This window comes from Pygocentrus nattereri, chromosome 2 (genome assembly GCF_015220715.1).
Source record: "Pygocentrus nattereri isolate fPygNat1 chromosome 2, fPygNat1.pri, whole genome shotgun sequence".
In the NCBI taxonomy this organism is placed as follows: domain Eukaryota; kingdom Metazoa; phylum Chordata; class Actinopteri; order Characiformes; family Serrasalmidae; genus Pygocentrus; species Pygocentrus nattereri.
In genome coordinates this window covers 46,626,035-46,641,329 of record NC_051212.1, presented here as the reverse complement: position 1 = coordinate 46,641,329, position 15,295 = coordinate 46,626,035, and positions in this window count along the sequence as shown.

Below are 15,295 nucleotides of genomic sequence, written 5' to 3'. Positions count from 1 at the left end.
ATGGGTGATGTATGAAAATGTTTATCTCCACTACTGAGGTGATCTTAACAGGTAACATATGAAAACACTTAGCATGTCACAACAGCTATGTCCAGTAGGTGTGGCTCTTTTTTTGCTCTCCTTACTCTTCAGGGACTAGGTGAAAAAGATTAAGTGGGGAGCTAAGTGGCTAACAATTAGTATGCTACTCCAGCTTTGACTGCAAAGTAGTGGATGATTTTTTTATGAAATGTTGTTTAAATGTATTAAAATAAACATGTAAGCAAAGCCATTTAGAGTGGTTTGGTGTCAAATGCTCTGTTCTGGAGAAAAATAGCAAGTCACAATTGTTCAGTGGTGATGGGAACCAGGCGTCTGAAAAGTTTATCATGCCTCTAAAAGATCTCTAAAGGAAAAATTCCTACACAAAATGATTAGAAATATGAAATCTGATAAGTTGTTTTTCAATAGTTGTGAGTTAAGGTTTAGGCCTAAACCATGTTTAAGTATGCAGGGCAGTGTAAGGAAAAATAGGCCCCAAAAAATATATATTTTCATTGCATCATTCTCATTACATATAAAACTCAGAAGAAACATATAGGCTCACTTGTGGTTTTGGACAGTAAGTAAAATTGCCCTGTTTGCACTGTAGATATCACAACCCCTGGTTCCTATCACCATCACTGGTGCAGCAGCCAAGTGGCTTCACTTCACTATATATTGAATGACCATCATATTTAGGTCTCTAACATGTATATCTACAGTTATATGTAAAGGTTTGGGCACCCCAACCTTCAAATCACCCTAGCATGGCCTTCAGAATCAAGGGAGGAAGGACACCCACCACATACACGATCCGTTGACCTTGTCCCTTTTCCTGGCTCCAGTTTCTGTCCCATCCCTTCCATACATTATACATCCCTCACGAGCCAGACCTGTCAATCACACCCCATCCTAATCCAATCACTGTCAGTCACTGCCCTCACGTCCGGCCCACCAACTCATCAGTCAGAGGTGGTGGACCCAGGCACATCCACTCCTATTAACCTCTCGGCCTGGACAGGCAGAATTACAAGAGCCTAGTCAGTGGATCGGCATGGCTTAAGTAACGAGTCGGAGGGCCTTAATTAATGCTTGCTGCTTGCCTGAGGTGGGAGGCTGGCATTGATCAGGCCCAAGACCAAAGAGGACAGGAGATGGACTACTGGCCAAGGGTGCTGCAGGGGAGATTAAGTGGAAATCTGTGGAAAGGAGAGAGGACTTCATGCCTCGGAGATTCCAGCCCTGGTTCAGATGGGTGAGCAGAGGCTTGGCGCTGAATGTCAAAAACCCCCCGAGCTGCAGCTTGTACAAAAGAATTGCCAAACTTGACCCCCAGCTGTCCAAGAAAGATCAAAGCAAAAACTATCACAGGTTTGGCCCAATAATTAGAGATGGATGAGCAATAGTGTGTCACTCAGTAGTTGTCTTGACCATATTAAGAACTCTGGGTCTTGGCTAGGGATACATCTATACCATGTTTTTTAGACTGAGTACATGTTAAGCCCAAGTTGAGACAGTAGATAAAAATTATATATATATATAAAGAATGCAGTCATTTAAAAATCTACTTTGCATTGTATTTGAACAAAAACAGTGCAAAGACAAAATAGGCAACGCTTTATCAACTTCATTGTTTTTATTGTAAATAAATACTTATTCTGAAACAAATTAAACAGGTTATACAATATAATAGAAGCATACATGTGGATAACCACCTTAATTATTGCATCCAGGTGTTTTTTTAGAATATACTTGCCGATGCCAATTTAATAAGTAATCTACTTAAAATGAAATCGCTGTGAGTTTATAGGAGCACAGTGCACCTTCACAGTAAATTATCAAAATCTGGCTGATTTTAAATGAAGTAAGTTAGCTAGCTACATGGTGAAGAGGGTATTGTTTTAGAAATCATTATTCACTATCAGCTTGTTTGTTCATTAGCGTGGCAACATACACTAGGCTTATGTCACATGGTGTCAGGTGGCATTTTTATAAGTACAAGCGAACGATGATGATATTGTGATGACACTAGCATCAATTAAAATTTTTTTGCCCAGGCAGTGGCTCAATTTTGGTGGCGTGCATGCAAGGTTAGGTATAGTGTGGCTCAGCATTGTGCAACAGTTCCCACAAAACAATGTATTTGTAGGCAAAGGATGGATAAATCAATTAATATGACAAGCAGTAATAAAAAGCTCTTTAGTTTTACTTCAGTACCCAATATGCACTACTTGCACATGGTAGAGGGAGTACCTCATGGCCAGGCAATGTGGGTCATATTCTATATCTGGAAGATGATACGGAATACAGACATCAACATATCCTTCAAACATTGTGCACTTCAAAGCAGCATCTCTAAGCTACTCTAAAGCCCAAGCTGCTGAACACATGACAGCTTCTCCTCAACAAATAGCCATGAAAAACAATAAAAAGCTATTTTCCACCAGTGTCTGTGGGCCATGCTTAAAGGACAAGCAAAGCTAAAGAACAAAAACATGTGGGAACAAAGTGACCACAGCAGCGAACATCCGTCTTAACTGCTTCCCCACTCGCAGCTATTTTGACCCGGTTGTGTATGTTTTTGCCTCCAAGGCCTGGGGCTCCCACTGTTCTATGTCTGCCGTGCGAGGCTGATAATAAAACACTCACACCATTTATACTGCCAGGTGTCATGGCCAGGGGTAAAGAGCAGACTGCACTAATGATGGAGCCCTCATCACCTTTTTCATCATCATCCTCATTTGCACCATTAAACAGAATCGTGGAGGCAACAGAAAAAGTATTAATTAGGATTAATTAATGCTTTCTGACACACTTATCAAGGTTGCGTGAACTGGGCAAAGGTCATGGAGGGGTCTTTATGGACATAAAGAAAAATCTAACCATATAACCATCTCTCGAGTGAGACTTTCCAGTCTAGGAAAATCACTATATGGCCAAAAGTATATGCACACCCCTCCTAATTATTCTGTTCAAGTGAATCAGCCACAATCATTGCTGATAGGAGTATACAAACAAGCACATAGCCATGCAGTCTCCATAGACAAATAATGAGTTGTACTGAAGAGCTCAGTGATTTTGTCATAGGACGCCACCTTTGCCACAAGTCAGTTTGTGAAATTTATGTTCTGCTAGATCTGCCCCAGACAACTGTAAGTGCCATTATTGTGAAATGGAGGCACCCAAGAGCAACAACAGCTCAGCCACGAAGCAGTAGACTACACAAACTTACAGAGTGGGACTGCTGACTGCTGAAGTACGTAAAAATCACATGCCCTCTGTTGCATCACCCTCTACAGAGAACCAAACTGCTTCTGGAAGCAACATCAAAACAAAAACTCCATCACAAGCTTCATGAAATAGGTTTACATGGACAAGCAGCTGCACACAAGCCTAAGATCACTAAAGTGGTGTAAAGCTTGCTGCCACTGGAGCTGTCTAAACATGTTCTCTGGAGTGATGAGTCATGCTTTACTATCTGCCAGTCTGTTGGATGAATCTATATTTGGCAGATATCAACACTACCTACTAACAGGTGGAAAGAGTAAAAGAGTGAAAATTCCTACCTAAGTGAAAGTACTTTATTGATACTTTCTTTGAGTACAAGTAGAAGTATTTGTAAAGGAATCTTCTCAAGTAAGAGTAAATAAATAGTTTATTTGAAAACTACTTGACTAATAAAGACATTTTTTTGTATATTAGCAATTCCATTGAAATGACATCACTTGAAATAATTGGTAAACACAAAAGTAAAGCACAACACGGTAATATGAGAAGGTTTTGGATCCTGAGAATGATCACAGTATGTTCTCCCAGTGCATGTTTACGCATCTTTCTGGAAATTGTGTAAGGAGCAAGGTTTATGTTAAACTACATGCGTTTCAGGGTTAGATGGTAAAATAAGGCTTGTTTATCTTTATTTGTGCGACCCAGAAAGATAAGCAGCTTAGAAAATGTGTGTATGTGTGTGTTTGTGTGTTTATCTCTTTCTAACAAAGTAGTTTATGAGCTCTGAAAGGTTGCGCAGATTGTTACTGTTTATTTATGTCTGTTTTAAATCTTTTTACTTGATTAGGAGTCGGAATAACAAGTAGGCTCAATTAATATTGTCATTTTAGTGACAGCCCTGCTGCCCATTAGCACCCTGAATGTTAGCTTACATTAATAGGTGTCAGCCTCTAGAGACATGATATTCACAGCCTTCAAACTGTGTAAATTTACTGAGACTTGTATAGAATGGTTCTACTATTAAAATCGTTAGCAACTTATCCAGATTCTCCTTGTATAGTCCTCTGAGTATCATACTAATTACTTCACATAGAATCAGACATTTATTTGCATTCTATTTGACAGTTAAACAAGCTAAACAGCCCCTCGCACAGTTACAGACAAACACAAAGGCAGAGGGGTGAGAGAGAGAGAGAGAGAGAGAGAGAGAGAGAGAGAGAGAGAGAGAGAGAGAGAGAGAGAGGCTGTGTTCTGTAATGTACGTAACAAAAAAAGCTTCATACTCCACCTCAGGCTGGTCAGATTATACATTAGGCCAGTAAGACTAAAAAGACAAAGTAGGAATGAAAAAAATGAAAAAGCAAATCTGAGCACAACGGAATTATTGGAAGAGTTTATAAAAGATCCTGTTTTTACCTCCAAAACTGACAAAATTGTATTGTATTTTAGTAAACAGTAGGCTGAAGTAGCTTGCTAGCTACGAAATATATTCCTAAAGAAGCTTAGCTGGCTGACATTAGCAATGAAACATGCACAACAAATTTTCAGTTTAATAAACAGCCATTAATTTATTCTAAAACAGCAGAGTAAGAAGAAAATAGTAAACTGTTAAAACAGTAAAAGCTATCTGTTTAGCTAGGATTAGCTAGCTAGGCTACCTAGCTGCTCCCTCAGGATTGAGCTGTGACAGTGGAGACTTCAGCAGGTTTCAGGGGGCTGTGTTTAGGCAAGAAAGACTAAAAAAATCTGAGCATGACAGAATTACTGCCTAGAGTTTATTAAAGAGCCTGTATTGGACTAGATTTCCCATATCTCAGCCTTCTATGGCTGTTTACCTCCACAACTGTGACAAAATCACACTTGAGTAAACTATAGGCTGAAGTAGCTGGCCATCTACAAAGTATGTTCCTAAAGTAGCTAAAGTATCTTAGCTGCCTGACAGACATTTGCAATGAAACCTACACAACATTTTTTCACTTTGACAGTCTAATTTATTCTAAAACAGCAGAATAAGAAGAAAGTAGTAAACTGTAAAAACAGTAAACATTAAAAAGTATCTATTTAGCTAGGATAAGCTAGTTATGCTAGCTAGCTGCTCCCTCAGAATGGCGGTTGAGTTCAAAAGTGGAGACTTCAGCAGGTTTCACGAGGCTGTGTTTAGGCCAGAAAGACTAAAAAAAGTGAAAAGACTAACTTGAACATGACAGAATTACTGCCTCGAGTTTAATAGCGAGCCTATATTAGACTAGATCTCTCATATCTCAGCCTTATATGGCTGTTTACAGCTAAAAATAGCTGTTTTCTTTAGTTAATTTGAAAATGAATGAAAATAACCGTTTGGATGAAGCATGTTCCTCACGTGTACTGCGTTTTTCTTTTCCTCTCTCCCCTAAACTGGACATCTCTGCAGCATTTTTGAGGCTGGGAGTTTCTGTTTTTTTCTCTCATTGGTTTATGAACTTAGACACTCGTAATTTATTTTTACTCTGTAACATTATCAAAAAATAAAATATTGAAGTAGTTTAAAAAAAATTATTTTACTTCAAAAAGAACCTTTACAAGATATAGTAATGAGAGTAAATGTAATTTGTTGCTTTCTATCTCTGCCTACCAGAATGCATAGTACCAACAGTAAAGTTTGGAGGAGGAGGGATAATGGTCTGGGGCTGTTTTTCAGGGTTTGGGCCCCTTAGTGCCTCTGTGCACAAACCAAGCACCATAACAACATGGTTTGATGCGTTTGGTGTGGAGGAACTCCAGTGGCCTGCACAGATCCCTGACCTCAACCCCAGTGAACACCTTCGTCTTGAACTGGATTATATTTGAATTGAATGTTGTTGTTTTTTTTTGTGACAACATAAAATCCCACAGATTTACGGTTAGTCAAGAATTAACAACTTTCTGTCTTAATGGCCTATATTCACCTTCACATATTTTGCTTGTATTTTCTTTTTTCTCTGAGATCAACTAATGACATTTGTGTGTCTTTATGTACCTAAAATGGACATAATTCACTTGTGGCCATTTCAACCACTTTTTCCATTATTGTTTTGTTACTGTGCCTTAAAGACCAATGTTTGTCAATGAGCTCTGTTCTGATTGGATGCTTATAACGTAACACTCCTTATAATGTAGCATTCATTCATGCATTCAGCATGAATGGCTCTGGCTAAACTGCTATAGACTTAATAGGTAACCATATGTAAATGTGTGGGATTTTATGATGTCACAAAAAACCTAATTCAAAACGGGCTGTATTTGCAGCTCAGTTTCCTTAAATGGTCAGGCGAGTGGATGCCATGTTTTGAAACTTTTATAATGTTTACATACTACATAATTTCTTCAAAACAAGGAGGAACATTTGTTTGTTCACGATATGAGCCCTTTAAAGACAAAAGCTCACTCTGTAATTCTCAGTCGCGTCTCCGTTTTTTGCACGCAGAGCAGCCATACTGATCAGCCTCCAAGCTGGAGAGAGAGTAAACACGTAGGCTATGACCACCTGACAGATGGTGGCATGTGGGTGCATAGGGGTTATTTTCTGACACTGTGAAAATCATCGTGCTGGCACCTTGCAGAGTCACCACCAGCTGGTCGTGCTCAAAATCCTATTCTTTTGTTTGGCTGTAGTTAAAGACACTTAATCCACGGTCCTAAGGCAAAGAGGGGATTTCGGCATGCCGCTTGTTGATTTAAAGTGCATGTAGCTGAGAGGATGAGCCACTGATTGGTGTGGGCAAATGACCCCTCACGCCACGGCCATGATCATGCCGCTCTGCGTGATCTGAAGATTCCAAGAATCTACCCACAGTTTTACAGCCTTGATTGAAGGTTCAATAGAGATTAGCTTACTCATTTGAGGGGGGAAAACAGCTTGTGACTACTGATATAAGTGGAAAGTAGGACAAGCGCCTTCTGATACATGTTAGAGTGGTGAACAAAGCAAGACTAGTTGAATATGATTAGCTTAAAATGGTTGATTTTCCCATTTGAGATACTGCACTGAAGCACAGGAAAGAGATTTTCATAGAGTGAGTTTATAGCTAGGAACAGACTGATTTGGAAGGGACTGCGTCATGGAATAGTTGAAAACATATGCTCTGTATTGGGATATATGTAACGAGCTGAACAAACAGTTCAACACGCACACACAAAATATTGGGACACCTATGCATTATACCTACAGGGGCATTTTATGACATCCCATTCTAAGTCCATAGGCATTATATGGAGTTGGTTCCTCCATTTGCAACTATAATGGCTTCCTATATTCTGGGAAGGTTTCTATAAGAATCTGGAGCGGGAATTTTTGCCCATTCATCCAGAAGAGCAATTGTGACAGTAGACATTGATGGTGGACGAGAAGGCCTGGCTCGCAATTTCCATTGCAGTTCATCCCAAAGGTGTTTGATGGGGTTGAGGTCAGGGTTTTGTGGGGGCCAGTCAGGTTCTTCCACCCCAAACTCGACCAGCCATGCCTTTAAAGACCTTGCTTTGTGCACTGGGGCTCAGTCATGCTGGAACAGAAAAGGGTCTTCCCCAAACTGTTCCCAGAAAGTTGGAAGCACAGAATTGACCAAAATGTCTTGGTCTGCTGAAGCATTAAAATTTAGACCAACCCCTGAAAAACAACCCCATAGCATTATCCCTCCTCCACCAACGCAGTCAGACAGGTAACATTCTCCTGCCATTCACCAAACCCAGACTCATCCATGAAACTGACAGATCGAGAAGTGTGATTTAAATATTGGTTTGTTTTTTAATACATCGCTGTTGTCTGAAGAAAACCTCATATCTCCATTTTTGTAATTTTTCAGTTTTTGACATAATTTGAAAATGCCTGTTGTCTTTTATGTTATGTGTAAATTTCATGATGAATGGATCAAAAGAAACTGCGCTAAATTAGTTGGAAATAAGTCTGGTTCTATTGACTTACATTAAAAGTAAAATGGACTTTTTCTTTCTCCTGTAAAGTTACCATTTTGGAGATACAAGGTTTTCTTCCGACAACAGCGATATCAAGAAGAGAGGAGGGGTGTCAAATTAGGGAGGGAGTTGAGCATCCTGACAGCCTGGTGGGTGAAGCTGTCCCCCAGTCTGCTGATCCTGGCCCGGAGACTCCGCAGTCTTCTCCCTGATGACAGCAGGCTAAAGAAGCTGTGTAGTGGGTGAGTCTGATCACCTACCATGCGGAGGGTTTTACAGATGGGAGCTGTATATCTCTTGAAGAGAGGGGAGGAAGGTGCCAACAATCTTCTCAGCTGCTCTCATGATGCGCTGGAGTGTCTTGTAGTAGGATACGGTGCAGGCGCCATACCACACGGTGATGCAGCTGGTCAGGATGCTCTCAATGGTACCTCTGTAGAAGGTGGCACATGATAGGGGCAGAGGCTCTGGCTCTTCTCAGTTTGTGGAGGAAGTAGACGCCCTGATGAGCCCTTCTGGCCAGTGATGCTGTTTTTGGCCCAGGAGAGGTCCTCTGTGACGTGCACGCCCAGGAACTTGGTGCTGTTCACCAGCACCGTTGTTGCTGATGAGACCCACCGCAGTTGTGTTGTCCGCGAACTTGATGAAGAGGTTGGAGCTGTGCGACGTTGTGCAGTCGTGGGACATCAGAGTGAATAAGAGGGTGCTCAGTACACATCCTTGGGGGGCCCCCGTGTTCAGTGTGATGGTGCAGGATGTGTTGTCACCGGCCCGTACTGCCTGTGGTCTCCCAGTCAGGAAATCTAAGAGCCAGTTGGGCAGTGAAGTGTTCAGTCCCAGCCTGTCCAGTTTGAGAATGAGCTGCTGGGGGATGATGGTGTTAAATGCGGAGCTGAAATCTATGAATAGCATTCTGACATAAGAGTCTTTTTTGTCCAGATGTGTGAGGGCTGAGTGGAGGGTGGTGGAGATGGCATCATCAACCGAGCAATTAGGCCAATACACAAACTGGAAGGGGTCCAGGGAGGGGGGAAGGACAGACTTGATGTGTTGCAGGACCAGCCGTTCGAAGCACTTCATGAGGATGGGAGTGAGTGCAAACGGATGGTAGTCATTGAAACAGGAGGTTGATGCTTTCTTCGGGAGAGGGATGATGGTGGTGGCTTTCAGGCTTTCAGCCTGACTCAGCGAGATGTTAAAGATATCTTTAAAGACATCTGTAAGCTCCCCAGCACACAACCGGGTATGTTGTCAGGGCTAGGAGCTTTTCGAGCATCAATCATGCTGAATGATCTCCTCACACTGACTGGGCACATCCCCAGGAGGGGATGGGATCTTCTGTGCAGACATGTTATTGTTTGCCTCAAACCGGGCGACGAAGTTGTTAAGCTCATTCAGCAGAGAGGTGGAGCTGTCACGGGTCTGCGGTGGGGGCTTGTAGTTTGTGATGGTCTGTATCCCCCGCCACAGACTCTGTGTATCTTTGCTGTGGCCGAAGCGATGGGCTATCCTCCTGGAGTACTGCCTCTTTGCCTTTCTGGTGCCACAGGAAACGTTGGGCCTAGCTGCCCTCAGGCCCACCTCTTTTCCTGCTGAGAAAGCAGCATTCCTAGTGTTCAGTAGATTGTAGACCTGCCCTGTCAGCCATGGCTTCTGTCTGGCCTGAACCATGATGGTCTTGAGAACAGTTACATCCTCAATAAACTTGGAGATGTAGTCAGTGACTGTTTCAGCATACTGCTAGAGATCTGTGGTGGTGTTGTAGGTTGCCGCTTGTTTAAACATATTCCAGTCTGTGGTGTTAAAACAGTCTTGAAGTGTCTCCGAAATGTTATACATCTACCTATTTAGCCTATAACAGTTTAACCCTGCCCAATTACCCAATCACCCTTACAAACATCATACATGGAAAAACAATAAACTGTAAGATATGGGCCCTTTGAAAGTTGTGCCCACCCAGGGCCACCAAAAGGCCACCAAAGCAATACATAGTGGCCCAAGTTAAATAATCTTAAGTCTAGGTAACCTGTCAGACTTTTCTTATTATGAGATGGTGGCAGGAAATACAACCCCAATTCCAATGAAGTTGGGACGTAGTGTAAAACATAAATAAAAACAGAATACGATGATTTGCAAATCCTTTTCAACCTATATTCAATTGAATACACTACAAAGACAAGATATTTAATGTCCAAACGGATAAACTTTACTGTTTTTTGCAAATATTCACTCATTTTGAATTTGATGCCTGCAGCACACTCCAAAGAAGTTGGGACAGGGGGCATGTTTACCACTGTGTGAATTTTAGTTGTAGTTTTAGTTGTAGAGGTCTACTGCTGCAGTAATTATTGCTAAATCATATTGACAGCAGATGTAGCCATAGTAAAGCTCTAACTACTTTGTTTTTGTACCACTGGCCTAGTCTTAGATGTTCCTTTTTGTGTGGTTACCTCAGACATTATAGTGCTGAAGGGATGCAATGATCAACTTTAAGTAAAATTTAAAATAACCAAACCAAAACTCTGTGAGAGAAACAAACATTTTACATGATGATAACATAAAACAGGTAACATTCCTTTAAATAGGCTGAATAATCATAGTACAACCCCATTTCCAATTAAGTTGGGATGTTGTGTGAAACATAAATAAAAACAGAATACGATGATTTGCAAATCCTTTTCAACCTATATTCAATTGAATACACTACAAAGACAAGGTATTTAATGTCCAAACGGATAAACTTTATTGTTTATTGCAAATATTGACTCATTTTGAATTTGATCCCTGCAACACGTTCCAATGAAGTTGGGAAAGATGAGGAATGCTCAAAAAAACACCTGTTCCACAGGTGAACAGGTTAATTGGAAACAGGTGAGTGTCATGATTGGGTATAAAGGGAGCATCCCTGAAAGGGTCAGTCGTTCACAAGCAAGGATGGGGCGAGGTTCAACACTTTGTGAACAACTGTGTGAGCAAATAGTCCAACAGTTTAAGAGCAACATTTCTCAACGTGCAATTGCAAGGAATTTAGGGATTTCATCATCTACAGTCCATAATATCATCAAAAGATTCAGAGAATCTGGAGAAATCTCTGCCAGTAAGCGGCAAGGCAGAAAACCAACATTGAATGCCCGTGACCTTCGATCCCTCAGGCGGCACTGCATTAAAAACCGACATCATTCTGTAACAGATATTACCACATGGGCTCAGGAACACTTCAGAAAGCCATTGTCAGTGAACACAGTTTGTCGCTCCATCTACAAGTGCAAGTTAAAGCCATGCAAAGCGAAAGCCATATATCAACTACACCCAGAAACGCCACCAGCTTCTCTGGGCCCGAGCTCATCTGAGATGGACTGACGCAAAGTGGAAAAGTGTCCTGAGTCCACATTTCAAATTGTTTTTGGAAATCATGGACGTCGTGTCCCCCGGGCCAAAGAGGAAAAGGACTGTCTGGATCGTTATCAGCGCAAAGTTCAAAAGCCAGCATCTCTGATGGTCTGGGGGTGTGTTAGTGCCCATGGCATGGGCAACTTGCACATTTGTGAAGGCACCATTAATGCTGAAAGGTACGTACAGGCTTTGGAGCAACATATGCTGCCATCCAAGCAGTGTCTTTTTCAGGGACGTCCCTGCTTATTTCAGCAAGACAATGCCGAGCCACGTTCTGCACGTGTTACAACAGCGTGGCTTCGTAGTAAAAGAGTGCGGGTACTAGACTGGCCTGCCTGCAGTCCAGACCTGTCTCCCATTGAAAATGTGTGGCGCATTATGAAACGCAAAATACGACAATGGAGACCCCCGACTGTTGAGCAACTGAAGTTGTACATCAAGCAAGAATGGGAAAGAATTCCACCTACAAAGCTTCAACAATTAGTGTCCTCAGTTCCCAAACGCTTATTAAGTGTTGTTAAAAGGAAAAGGGATGTAACACAGTGGTAAACATGCCCCCTGTCCCAACTTCTTTGGAATGTGTTGCTGGCATCAAATTCAAACTGAGTGAATATTTGCAAAAAACATTAAGACATTAAATATCTTGTCTTTGTTGTGTATTCAATTGAATATAGGTTGAAAAGGATTTGCAAATCATCGTATTCTGTTTTTATTTGTTTTACACAACGTCCCAAGTTCATTGGAATTGGGGTTGTACTATGATTAGTCAGCCTATTTAAAGCAATGTAACCTGTTTTATGTTATCATCACGTAAAATGTTTGTTTCACTCACTGAGATTTGGTTTGGTTATTTTAAATTTTACTTAAAGTTGAACATCACATCCCTTCAGCACTATAAAGTCTGAGGTAACCACACAAAAAGGAACATCTAAGGAACATCCACTAGGCCAGTGGTACAAAAACAAAGTAGTTAGAGCTTTACCATGGCTACATCTACTGTCAATATGATTTAGCAATAATTACTGCAGCAGTAGACCTCTACAACTAAAACTACAACTGCTTCAGGGTGCATTAAGGGCATTAGCTGATAAATACAGAATTAAAAGCCAGCTAGATAGCATTACAGCTTGGAGGTTGAATAACTGCAAATGTATAATGTAGTAACTATTTTCAAATCACCATTACAATGGATAGAATGGACTCATTAGGTAGAGAAGACAACAAGCTAAAGGCTACAGTTAGCAAGGTATTCTGCTTATCTAGCTAGATACTTTGCCTCAGATTGACTTTGAAGATAAAAACTTTTCTCTGGCTGAAAGGGGAAAATGGCATCTGGCATCCATTTTGTACAAAATAAAGACAGAATCTCTGTTTTCTTTACAATTTAGTTTGAAGACTGAGGTAAAAGCTATATGCTAATGCTAGCTTGGTTGTACGTATTAGGATCAGTTAGTAGCTAGTAGTCAGGTTTTGTTTACACCATATAGATTTCCAATGCTTGATGTGACATCTGTATAATACATGGTGGTATCATAGTGAAAGAATACTATGAACAAAGACATGAAAATGATTTAAAATCATGAATTCTGACAGGCTGAGGGACATAACGCTGAGCGAAATGCCACATAACACAGCACATATAATATTAAACTCTAGTTTTAGGCTGGAATATGCCTTTAACTTCATAGTGGATCACATCTACACTACACAGGGTAATATTTTCGTGGAGTAAGACATCAGCTGTTGAAATTAGCATAAGTTCTCCTCAAGAACTATGCTAGGACATTAGCCACTTAGGTAGCTTAGCATTAAACAATGAAGTCTCTGTACCCTTTCAGACCTCATTTCATGGAGCTTTAACAATAAGGGTAAACAGGCAGACAAAAAACCATCATCGTTTTTAACGAAGCACTATATTCTGATACTTGCTAGACATTGCAGATGTTTTGCTAATATTTTAATCCTAAGAAAACACACTCATTAGCATATTTGATTTGCAGCCTTGTTATGGATGAGCAGTTCTCTTCTCTTCATTTACTTGAAGCAGCACAATGGGGGGAAAAAGGGCTGCTCATTTACATTTATTGAAATCCCATTTGTTTTCCATCTGCTAACTAGCCACCTGTGAAACTAGGTTTGGACCGAGACGTTTCCCCACTGCCTTTATTAGTGTTTATTCCTCCGCTGTAAAACCGCTGAGGGGACACGGGCAGACCAAACGGGTCGTTACACTATAAAACAGTGACAGAGCTGTGCATAACCTCGGTGTCGAAGAGGTGTGACGAAATGAGATTAAATAAATAAATTCTACCAACAATGAAAGGTAAAGGCAGCTGTGGGCCAAAGTCCCAGTGACTACAGGGAAGTCTGTACATTTTATGAAACACAAATGGCTGATGCAGTTCACATTGCCTATGGCAATGTTGCCTGTTTCAGTCTAGCAAGTAACTATGCTGAGGGTGGGGGCAATAAGAAAGCTGAGTAAGTGTGATTCTACAGTTTGGATGTATATGCACTATATTTCCAAAAGTATTCGCTTGTCTGCCTTCACACACATATGAACTTGAGTGACTTCCCCTTCTTAATCCAGAGGGTTTAACATGATGTCCACCCACCCTTTGCAACTATAACAGCTTCAACTCTTCAGGGATGGCTTTCCACAAGGTTTAGGCGTGTGTGTATGGGAATTTTTGAACATTCTTACAGAAGCGCATTTATGAAGACAGACACTGATGTTGGATGAGAAAGCCTGGCTCACAGTCTCCACTGTAATTCATACCAAAGGTATTCTATCGGGTTGAGGTCAGGACTCTGCAGGCCAGTCAAGTTCTTCTACACCAAATTTGCTCATCCATGTCTTCATGGACCTTGCTTTGTGCACTGGTGCACAGTCATGTTGGATGAGGAAGGGGCCATCCCCAAAGTTTTCCCACAAAATTAGGAGCATGAAATTGTCCAAAATCTCTTGGTCTGCTGAAGCATTAAGACTTCTTTTCACTAAGGAGCCGAGCCCAACTCCTGAAAAACAACCCCACAACAGAATCCCTCCTCTACCAAACTTTATAATTGGCACAATGCAGTCAGACAAGTTCCGTTCTCCTGGCAACCGCCAAACCCAGAGTCGTCCGTCGGATCGCCAGACGGAGAAGCGTGATTCGTCATTCCAGAGAACACATCTCCACTGCTCTAGAGTCCAGTGACAGCACTTTACACCACTGCATTTGATGCTTTGCATTGTGCTTGGTTATGTAATGCTTGGATGCTGCTGCTCGGCCATGGAAACCCATTCCATAAAGTTCTTTATGCTGTTCTTGAGCTAATCTGAAGACCACATGAAGTTTGGAGGTCTGTAGCGATTGACTCTGCAGAAAGTTGGCGACCTCTGAGCACTATGTGCCTCAGCATCCGCTGACCCCTGTCTGTCATTTTTTGCCTACCACTTCGTGGCTGAGTTGCTGTTGTTCCCAATCGTTTCCACTTCATTATAATACCACTGATAGTTGACTGTTGAATATTTAGTAGCAAGGAAATTTCATGACTGGACCTGTTGCACAGGTGGCATCCTATCATAGTTCCACACTGGAATTCACTGAGCTCCTGAGAGCGACCCATTCTTTCACAAATGTTTGTAGAAGCAGTCTGCAGGCCTAGGTGCTTGTTTTTTTTTTTTACCCCTGTGGCCATGGAAGTGATTGGAACAGCATGGGTGAGTGAATACTTCTGTAAA